Genomic DNA, 10,068 nt, shown 5'->3' with positions numbered 1-10,068 from the left:
CTTCCTCCATCTCCTGGGCCGGAATCTAGATTTGATTAAGGCTGAAGCCTAAATGAGTCAAATCATCACATTGGCCCGTGACCCGAGGATTAGACTGAAAATCCCAAACAATAGTGGTTTAAATACCACAGAAGTTTCTTTGCCTTCTGTAAATGAATCCAGAGGTAGGGAGTCCGGGGCTGGTGTGGTGGCTCTGTGAGGTCGTCAGGGACCCAGGCTCCTCTGTTTGGTTTTGGATTTCCGGTCTAATCCTAACTTCAGTATCACTCATGCCAATCCCACGTTGCTTTGTTCTGGTCTCACCGATCAGCACCTTCCCACCCTGATGGGAGCCGTTCACATGTGTGAGATCTCCTCATGGACGCCTCCCCCAACTCACAACGTCTTCTGTCACACTGTCCCCCACTGACCTGCCCCCTGTTGTCTCTAGGAAGTCACCGCCCACCCTGAAGGGTGTCCCGGCTGGTTGGAGGAACAAAGCTCTTCTGTGGATGCCCACCGCAAGGAGACCCAAGAGTCACTGAATCTATTTGAACATCAAAGGAAGATTATGTTTATTAAAGAGGAAGTAAGTCCATCTCCGGGGTGTGGGGGGAGGCAACATTATTTGAAAAGCTTTAAACTGCAACATTTCAGAGACATTTTTAAAGATCCAGAAAGATCTGCTTGTAAACTTTTAGAAATGACTTTTTTTTTCCCCTTTCAACAGAAGATTTATTTTAGTCTCTCATTTCCTGTTTCTCTCTGTTTATTTTATGATAAGGAATCCTGATAGGATGAGAGAAGCTCGTTCTGAACTAATTTTCTAAAGATTTTTGTTTCTGACAGTGTTTTGTAACAAAAAGTCATTTTCTTGCCTTCTTCTATGACTCCTTTGAGGTGGCTTATTCTTTGGTAGGAGTCACATAGGTTTTTTGTTTTTGTTTTTTTTATCAGTTGTTGCTGGTTTGTTGAGTTTTTGTGTGTGTGGTAAAATAATACATAAACTTTACCATTCTAACCATTTTTTAAGTGTACGCTTACCGGCATTCAGTATATTGACGTGATTGTACAACCATCACCATCATCCATCTTGAGAACTTTTTCATTTTCCCAGACTGAAAATAACACCATTAAATAATAGCTTCCCCCTCCTCCCTCCCCTCAGCCCTTGGCCACCCCTGTTCTACTTTCTGTCTCTATGAATTTGACTCCTCTAGGAACCTCATGTAAGTGGAATCATGCAGTATTTGTCCTTTAGTGTCTGGCTTATTTCACTTAGCATAATGCCTTCAAGGGTCATCCACAATGTAGCATGTGTCAGAATTTCATTTCTTTGTAAGGCTGAATAATATTTTATGTATATACTGCAGTTCATTTGTCCATTCATCTGTGAGGAGCAGTTAGGTTGCTTCCACCTTCGGGCTGTTGTGAATAATGCTGCCGTGAACATGGGTGTACAGATACCTGTTTGACATCATGTTTTCACTTTCACTGGTTATGTACCCAGGAGTGGAATTGCTGAATCATATGGTAATTCTATGTTTAATTTTTTTTGTGGCATCATCTTACTGTTAGGGATTGTTTCAGAGTTAGAGCAGGATGGTATTTTTTTTCAGTAGTGGGTAGAACAATGGTTTCAAAACTGGATTATGCATCAGAATCACCTGGGAACTCTGTGTTTTTGTTTTGGAGAAGGTAATTAAATTGCTTGATTGATTGATTTATAATGGAAGTACTGGGGATTGAACTCAGGACCTCGTGCATGCTAAGCTCACACCCTACCATTGAGCTATATGCTCCCCACTGAGAACTCTTAAATACAAATTCCTGAGTGCCCCACTCTCCAAGACTATTAAACAAGATTATCTAGGGGAGGATCCTGGAATCTGGAATTTAACAAGTTTCTGGTGACACTCACCTGTGGCATGGACTTTGGGGCCAACAGGGTGAGTGGGAGGGCTCCAGCTACCCAGGGAATGTGCCCTCCATAGGGAGACGAGCTTTGTTAGACACCGGGTCCCCCTCAACCTACATCTCCATGTATGGTAGGAGCTTCTTGTTGGAAAGTGAAGGAGTAAGGAAAGCTATCTCAGCTTCCTCCTGAGGAACCAGAATAATAGCTCTCATTGTTCAGGGTTCCCAGCTGCTCAGTGACCTGGGTGTCCTTGTTAATCTCTCAGGAGGGGCAGGGAGTTTTTTAACACACATTTCCTGAGACATTTTGTGATTGGCCCTGTTTTTCACTGTCCAGTGTCGAAGACTCCCATTTGACAGGGCCTTGAGTGATGCCTTCTCAGAGGCAGGTGGTTGGGCTTCCTTCCACCCAGCCTATGGGAGCCTCTAATGGGGATTCCTGGTTCAGTGGGTTGTGGCCAGGGTGTCAGGGTCACTTGGCACAAAGCCTGGCAACTCTGTGCAGGAAGGAACATCTGTTTGGCCTCTCTCCCAAAAGCATGTACTTCCAAGAATGTCCATAAAGGTCTGCAGATCCTCCAGGGCAGGCACCAGAATTTTTTTAAATTAGGATTTAAAAAAAAATTTTATAGTTTGGAATAAAGTCATTCATATTGAATTTAGAAAGTTTAGAAACTACAGGAAGATGGAGGAAGGGATGGAGGAAGAAAAATCACTCCTTATTCCCACTCCCCAGAGTCGGCCATTTTTAGTGAATTTCCTTTTTGTCTTTTTTCTTTGCATAGTTTCTTGTTTGCTCGCTGATCATTATATCATAAGTATTTCCCCATGTTATTATAAGCTCATAAACACAGTATTATAAACAAACAACAAGTGCATTTTTTTTTCTCCATTGAAAATAATACAGCAATGAACATCTTTAGACAGAAGGCCCCTTACAAATTGTCTCCTTGGGACAGAGTCCCAGAAATGGGTTACTAAGTTAAAGCCATGACTGTATTAAGGCCTTTGACATGTATCTAACTTATGAAAAGATTGTGTACCAAATTGCAGAGCCATTAGCAAAATATAAAAATGGGCACCATTACCTAGATTCTAGCTAAGTGCTTGACAGCTGTAGGTAACTTGGCACCCAAGGGACCTTTGTCAATGTCTACAGGCATTTTTAGTTTTCACAGTGGGAGAGATACTCCTGTCATCTGTTGGGTGGAGGCCAAGGATGCTGCTAAGCATCCTACAGTGCATGTTACAGCCTCACACAACAGAGAATCATCTAGCCCAGAAGGCCGATGGTGCCAAGGTGGAGAAACTCTAATCTGTAACCATCACTTGGATCACAACCCTTTTCAGAGAGAAAAATACAGAATCTTATTGGGCCCACTTGTCAACTGCTGTTGTTTCTGTTCGTGTCATACGATGTCAACAGTGAAAACTGGTCTAACGCCAGCTCAACATGTCCTTGTCCAGGATTGGAAGCCTGCTCCAGAATCAGGTTTCCTCTTGACCAACCCAGGGCACCACTTGAAACACCTCTTCCCCTGGGGCCTTGAGAGTTCTTACCAGTCAACTGCCAGTGTCTCAGTCCAGACCACTGTCACCCATCAGAAATGTTCAAATATAATTACACTTCAAAAAGGGGGGTCCATATGCTCTGATTTTGAGAAATTTTCTGTAGATTTTCCCACACATCACCCCATTCCAAACCCACAGTATCCTCTGTGCATTACACCAAAACCCTAGGACTTTGAGGACACAACTTCAAAACCACCAGTCTGGTCCGTGGTAGAGACAGCTAACTCTCCTCAACATCTCTTCTCCCTTTCTTCCACTGGTAATAGGATTCGCGACTTGTAGTTGGTCAATGACTTCTCAAAATAAACACCATTTCCCAGGCTCTCTTGCAGCTATCCAATGGCTTCTATGTGGAAATGCTGAATGTGATGTCTGGTAGTGCCACTGGAGAGAGGCAACATGCCCTTTTTCACTGATGGCAGAAATGTGGACTTGCTGGCTTGATCTAGGACAGCCATCCTAGACAAGGAGGCAGAAGTCAAGTTGGGAGGGTGGCAGAGCAAGGAGAGAGAAGAGTCCTTGATGCTCATGGAGTTACTGCTCTAGCCCTGTGCTCTCTGTGCCAGGCTTCACTATGGAGAGAGAATAACCCCATGTTTAATTTAAGCTTCTGTTCGCTTGGTCTCTGTTACAGCTGAACCTAATCCTAACTGACACATAATCCAACTCCTTTATTTGAAAGATACACACAGAAGCCTGAATGGGTTATGTCAGGCTCAGTTCACGGTGCCTTTTCTGTCGGCTGTCTGGGAGTTGGCTGAATGAGATTTTTAAAATGTGGGAATCATTTAAGGGAAATGGAATACTGTGGGATACCTTCTGAGATTGCTAACGTAAAAGAAGACAAGAGACTTGAATGTGGAGGAAAGCAAAGGTTTCAGAACGTATGAGATGAAAGAGCACAGTCAGGCAAGGGAAAATGAAACATCAGCCTCCTTTTGCAGGGTTAGATCTGCTGAATCCGGGAGTAGTTACAACTCTAACGACACCCTTGGTGATGTAATGATCCAACTTTAGCTGTTGGCGTGTCTGACTGCAGACGCTGTTTATAGAGCAGCGTAATTAGTAGATACTTCATGGAAGTGATTGTTGCTGGGTCAATTATTCTGTGATGGATTAGATGGATCAAGGTACTGCTCTGGAAGGAGAATCAACCTCTCTTTTTTCCCCATCAGGATAAGTGAGCACTCCTTACTTGTTATATTTATCCCCTTGGTTTCGTTTCACTCACAAAGGGAATAAATGCCCCTTCTGAAATATGCAGATTTATTTCCCCTACGGTCTAGCAGGTGAAGAAAAAAAATCAGCATCCCATTGAATTAGAAGAAAGCCATGTCTGCACATTGCCTAAGCAACCAGTTACTCAGGGCAATTCCACTGAAACAGCCATCGATTCTGTGAAAAATCCCTCAGCCTGGTTACGTGACATCCCACAGCCTTCTGTTTGCCCTTCCCAGCTTGAGCAACTGAATTTCTCATTTCCTACTGCCTGTGTTGGCTTCCTAAAGACCATGCTGCAGGTGGAGCTTTGATTTTACAGAAGTTATCTATCTTTAAAACTCTTGTCTTCAAAAGTCACTAGGACTTTGCTCACGATTATCAGAAACTTCTCTGCAGAAATGAGGTTCGTTTGCCCAGTGGAGCTTGGAGGATCAGCTGAAACCCAGTCCCTAGGGTGAGTAGGAACAATGTGAAAGATGATCATGAATTGGCAATTTCCATTTTCTTCTTTCCAGGGCCCTGAAGTTGGTTTTTCTTGGCTCTGGGACTAAATGGAGCGAACACCTGGTCCAGATTTGCTTTCATCCTTCTTCTCTAAGCAACTCATTCCTGATGGAAAATATGCTGACACCATGTAGGCCCACACCAAAGAGAAGGAAATGCTTGCGTTTATTCTGTCTCTTTGATTTCATTTGTGCCTCCTGAAGGTGAGGTCAGCCCAGACAAGCCTCATCCGGTACTTCATGGCATGGAAAACGGTTTGGCCCGGCTGACTGCACGATGATCACAGTGCAACAGGACCCTGGCCGCAGCCCGTGAAGCAGGGTGCTGTGTTTCTGAAGACAGTTTGCGTTGCAAAAGAGCAACTCAGAGCTGCACCGAGATTCAACCTCCAAAACATGGGGGTGACCAGCCCTGTGTACACCTGCTCTTCAAGGTGGAGTTATGCTTCTCATCTGTAACTGACCGACTTGCATTCTGCCTCAGTCCCACCCGTTCCAACTTTGAGTGAGCTGCTGCATCCTGATCCTCTCTGCTGTTTTCATCCTGCATTCATCCAGTGGCGTGCCGGAGTCAGCCTGACTGGCTCAAGAAAGCGATTGTGCATAGCTCTTCCCAATGTCATGTCAGATAACATGACGTTGGTAGCCTGAAATCAGTCACGGTAAGGGTAACTACACCACAGACGTCAGCAAATCCTACAAGTAGGGCTCTATCTACCCCCAGAGAGCCAGTTGCTAAACATTTACCACCACGCAACTGAGTTTACCCCCTTTCAAAAGTTAAGTCAAATAAGGTGGTAGAGTGCGTGCTTAGCATGCACGAGGTCCTGGGTTCAATCCCCAGTACCTCCATTACAAAATAAATATATAACATATATATTTATATATATGCACCTAATTCCCCCCCTCAAAACAAACCCCCCTAAAAGAGGATCAGTTTTATTTTGATAAATGTTTAGCTCTATCTGCAGCCTTAGGAAAAAAAGAATATCAGTCCTGGGCAAAATTGTTATACGTGCCCTATGTCCCTCAACACACGTTTTCTTCAGAACAGGTTCCTCCAAATTGGTCCCCCTCCCCTCCTGCCTGACTCTGATCCACCTCCAAGCCAGCCTCAGCGAGGCTGGACCACCTGGAACTTTCCTGACCTTTCTCCCCATCAAACTGTGCCCAACGAATGTTCCATTTACCTATGCCAGCCTGATAAACACATTCTAACTGGGTACTGCTCCCTATTTTATTTCTCTTAGATGAATGTATTTTTAACACAAGGCTTTCAATGTCTTAGCTCCAAGAATTAGGGGAATTTCAGTCCCTTTGGCAAGGCTAGCAAATGCTGTACTTTCCACTCAATTTTGCTGTGCATTGAAAACTGCTCTAAGAAAAAAAAAATCTGTTTTTTTTAAAAAAAAATGGGATTATGGTTATGGAGGAAATTGTCTCTGTAGTTTAAAGACATATTTAGGGATGAAATGCTATAATGGCTGTAATTTTCTTTAAAAATACTTCAGAAGAAAAATGGAGCAAATGTGGGAAAAATGTTAACAGTTAAATCTGAAGGATGGCTACAGGGAGGTTCGTGCTACTATTCTCTGTTCCCGCCTGTCTGTCTGAAGTTTTCCACAATACTAATTTTGAGAGAACTTCTAGCTGTGGAAGACTGACGTTTGGTCAGTCTTGAGTAGAAGTGCTCATGTTAGTCCCCTAAAATCTGGGTCTGTGTTACTCACAAAGTTGTCAACCTGTTGGGTTGTTAGGATCACAGTAAAAGCCTGTGCCAGCACACGGTCCATCCTGCAGGGTTGGCAGTCGGCCTTGTGTTCCCACGGGGCTCAGCTCAGGCTCCAGATTCTGCAGTGGGCGGGGTGAGGAGGTGACTGACCAGCAGGCATTTTGGCCTTTCCCAGTTCAGCTGGAGGCAGTTGAGCACAGTACACATTTCATTATCACACTTTTATGCTTTTTGTAACTGTACGGACTAACTGAAAAGAGCTGTTTTGCGTTAACCCTCATCAGAACAATCCCTACCCCATTCTGTTCAGTTTAACGTTTGAGGTCCCACTAACTGCGTTTGGCAGTTTTACTCTTCCCTGAGCAGCAAGTCCCATGTCATCAAAATAATATTTTAAATATATGAATATATATTTTCTTGGAGTCACACCTTTTGTTTCTGAGTGGTCTGCAGTGAGAAGCCTGTTGAATCTTTGTTCACCTCAGCACCATGTCTGGCCCCCACATCTGTCATTGGATAACTTCTATGAATGTCTCGAAGTGCTCATGTTCCCATGAACTTCTAGGGAGACTGATTCAGTGGAAAAGAAAGACTTCTGGGCTCACCTATGAAAGCTACGTCTCGGCTCCAACAGGTAAGGGAGGCTACTTCCACTTACCTCCTTGCAGAAGAGATGAAGCATTCCCCAAGCAGGTGTTCTCAGCTTCTAGGTGTCTCAGCATATGAGGTAGACATTTCCAGCATGGCCCCTTGTTGACAGGCACGTTTTTGTGATTAAGGTCAGGTACATCCTGCACACAGGGCCTGACTCAAGCTAGTCGATGGTTTTCATCTTGCTCCCAGAGACACGTGGTTAAAATGCATACACGTATTTTTGGTTTCCCTACACAAATCAAACTTAATTGAACTGGGAAGAGCCCTGGACGAAGGAATCTAGAAAAAGCTGGGTTTGAAGCTCTCCCCGTCCACTAGTAGGCTACTAGCCCCAGTTCAAGTGTCAACAAAATCATCAAAGGCAAATGGGAGCAGAGCCTTGGTCCCTTCACTGAAAACCTCCTACAATGGGATGTGGGTGTCTCAAATTCCTCAGGAATCCCTGCAGATCATGCCCATAACCTCCTTGCTGACTCAGCCCTCCCTGCACAGCCTCGTTTTGTACTTACCTCTCAGACTCTAAGACCCTAGCAGCCCTGGATTGCCCCTGGTGTTTCCAGCCCTTAATGTGGGACTGCCAGTGAGCCAAAGTCCCATATCTCATCCTCTTCCCCTTGACCAGCTATTGATTCAGAGCTTCCTCCTCCTCTCCTGCTGTGGCCTAATGATTTGAAGAGAATGACAGAGCTGAGACAGGATGATCTGTGGTCTTGGCCACCCCATGGAACCTTGGCTTCATTTCATAATGAGATTAATAAAAGCTATCTTGTATCTGCCTCGCAGGGCCGTTGTGAGGATCAAAAGAAGGAAAGTCAACCCCAATCTGACTGTAAAGTCCAATACATGTGTTCCTTGTTATCTATTTTTATCTAATTTAATTTTTAATGGTATACAGTATGTTGAGTAACTCTCCAAATAGCCAGTGTTGTGATTCGTTTTCTCCTCTAGAAAAAAGAAAAGGTTTAATGCAGTATTTTCTACCCAGAAAAGTTTTAAATGAGGGGGGTCATTGTCCTCAGATACATCTCTTGAAATGCTCCCAAGGAGAGGATGCTTGGGCCTGCCCCGGTGTGTGGCCCTTAGAATGTTCCTGCTCTAGTCAGTAGCTACAGATCCAGTTCCTGTTCATTTGGGAATTCCTGACCTTGAATTTTCACTGGCTTTGATTTTCTATTGGCCTTCATGGCTTCCTTCCTTCCTCCCTCCGTGGCTTCCTAAGCTTTTGTGATGTCCAAACCTTCGGCACACAGGGCTGCTGATGCACCTTTGGTGCAGCAAGCTGTTGGGTGCTTATTTTAGAAGTCAACACAATCGGATATTATTTTAAAGATCTTCTAGAAACCCCTTGGGAACAGATTCTGTCCATTTCTGTCCTGATGTCTTGAACAGAAAATTTCCAGTTCTTCCTAATTCTCCATGTATTACTGTTCCATATCTGTTCCAGGTTCAACTGTCAACTAAAGTATCCAAGGCAAATGGACCCTTCACCGCTTTCTTCACAACAGAATATGGGCTCAGATATTCTGAACCAATTACATTTTTGGCAACACCATCAAAGCTCAACCTAAAATTGTCTTGGGAGAGCTGAAATAAGGGCAAAACCCTGGAGAACTATTATGAAAGCACTGACGGTCAAGGGGATACATTTTAATACCCCCAGCAAAGCTTCCTCTTGGGTTAGTTCTGAGCCAAATGAATCATGGCTGTATTGGATTTCCAGCTGAATCGATTTCCCCATGTGAGTATGGCAGTCCTCTGAGAGACATCAACCAACAGGAAGGATCCCATGAATGAGGGCCAAGGTAGCTCTTCACCCTGCTGGCCAATGAGGGGCTCCCTAAGGTGAGAGCACATCCTGAACAAGATCTGGAAAAATCTATAGTCCCTAATATTTGGTCATCTTGTCCCTGACACAAGATGAGATTCCATCTGGCGAAGTCAACCTTGGAATTTCCATTTGTGAAATATTGGTGATCACAAATCTTCACCTCCCTCCTGAAAGGTGAGTTATTTTAAATATATTGAAGTATATTTGATTTACAGTGTTGTGTTAGTTTCTGCTGTACAACATAGTGATTCAGTTATAATTATATAAATTCTTTTTCATTATAGGTTATTACAAGATATTGAATATAGTTCCCTGTGCTATACAGTAGGTCCTTGTTTATCTCTTCTGTACACAGTAGTTTGTATCTGCTAATCCCAAACTCCAAATTTATCCCTCCCCCTGTTTCTCCTTTGTTTTGTTTTCTATGTCTGTGAGTCTGTTGCTGTTTTGTAAATAAATTCACTTATGTCATTTTTTTAGATTCCACATATAAGTGATATCATATGATATTTGTCTGTCTCTGTCTGACTTACTTCACATAGCATGAATATTTCTAGGCCCATCTATGTTGCTGCAAATGGCATTATTTCATTCTTTTTTATGGCTGAGTAGTATTCCAGTGTGTGTGTGTGTGTGTGTGTGTGTGTGTGTGTTTGCTTTGA

At 43.6% G+C, this 10,068-nt stretch overlaps 1 long non-coding RNA gene across 1 annotated transcript; it reads left to right on the top strand.

Moving 5' to 3' along the window:
* The first annotated feature begins 437 nt into the window (after positions 1 to 437).
* LOC116158206 (uncharacterized) lies at positions 438 to 9,579 on the top strand. The gene is made up of 4 exons (XR_004142404.2): positions 438 to 568; positions 5,205 to 5,854; positions 7,490 to 7,558; positions 9,023 to 9,579. It is a non-coding gene; the product is annotated as an uncharacterized LOC116158206 (long non-coding RNA).
* Positions 9,580 to 10,068: the final 489 nt, after the last annotated feature.

Source organism: Camelus dromedarius, chromosome 17, assembly GCF_036321535.1.
Source record: "Camelus dromedarius isolate mCamDro1 chromosome 17, mCamDro1.pat, whole genome shotgun sequence".
Taxonomy (NCBI): Eukaryota; Metazoa; Chordata; class Mammalia; order Artiodactyla; family Camelidae; genus Camelus; species Camelus dromedarius.
Note: the sequence above shows the minus strand (reverse complement) of the source record. Positions and strands in the feature narration are given on the sequence as shown.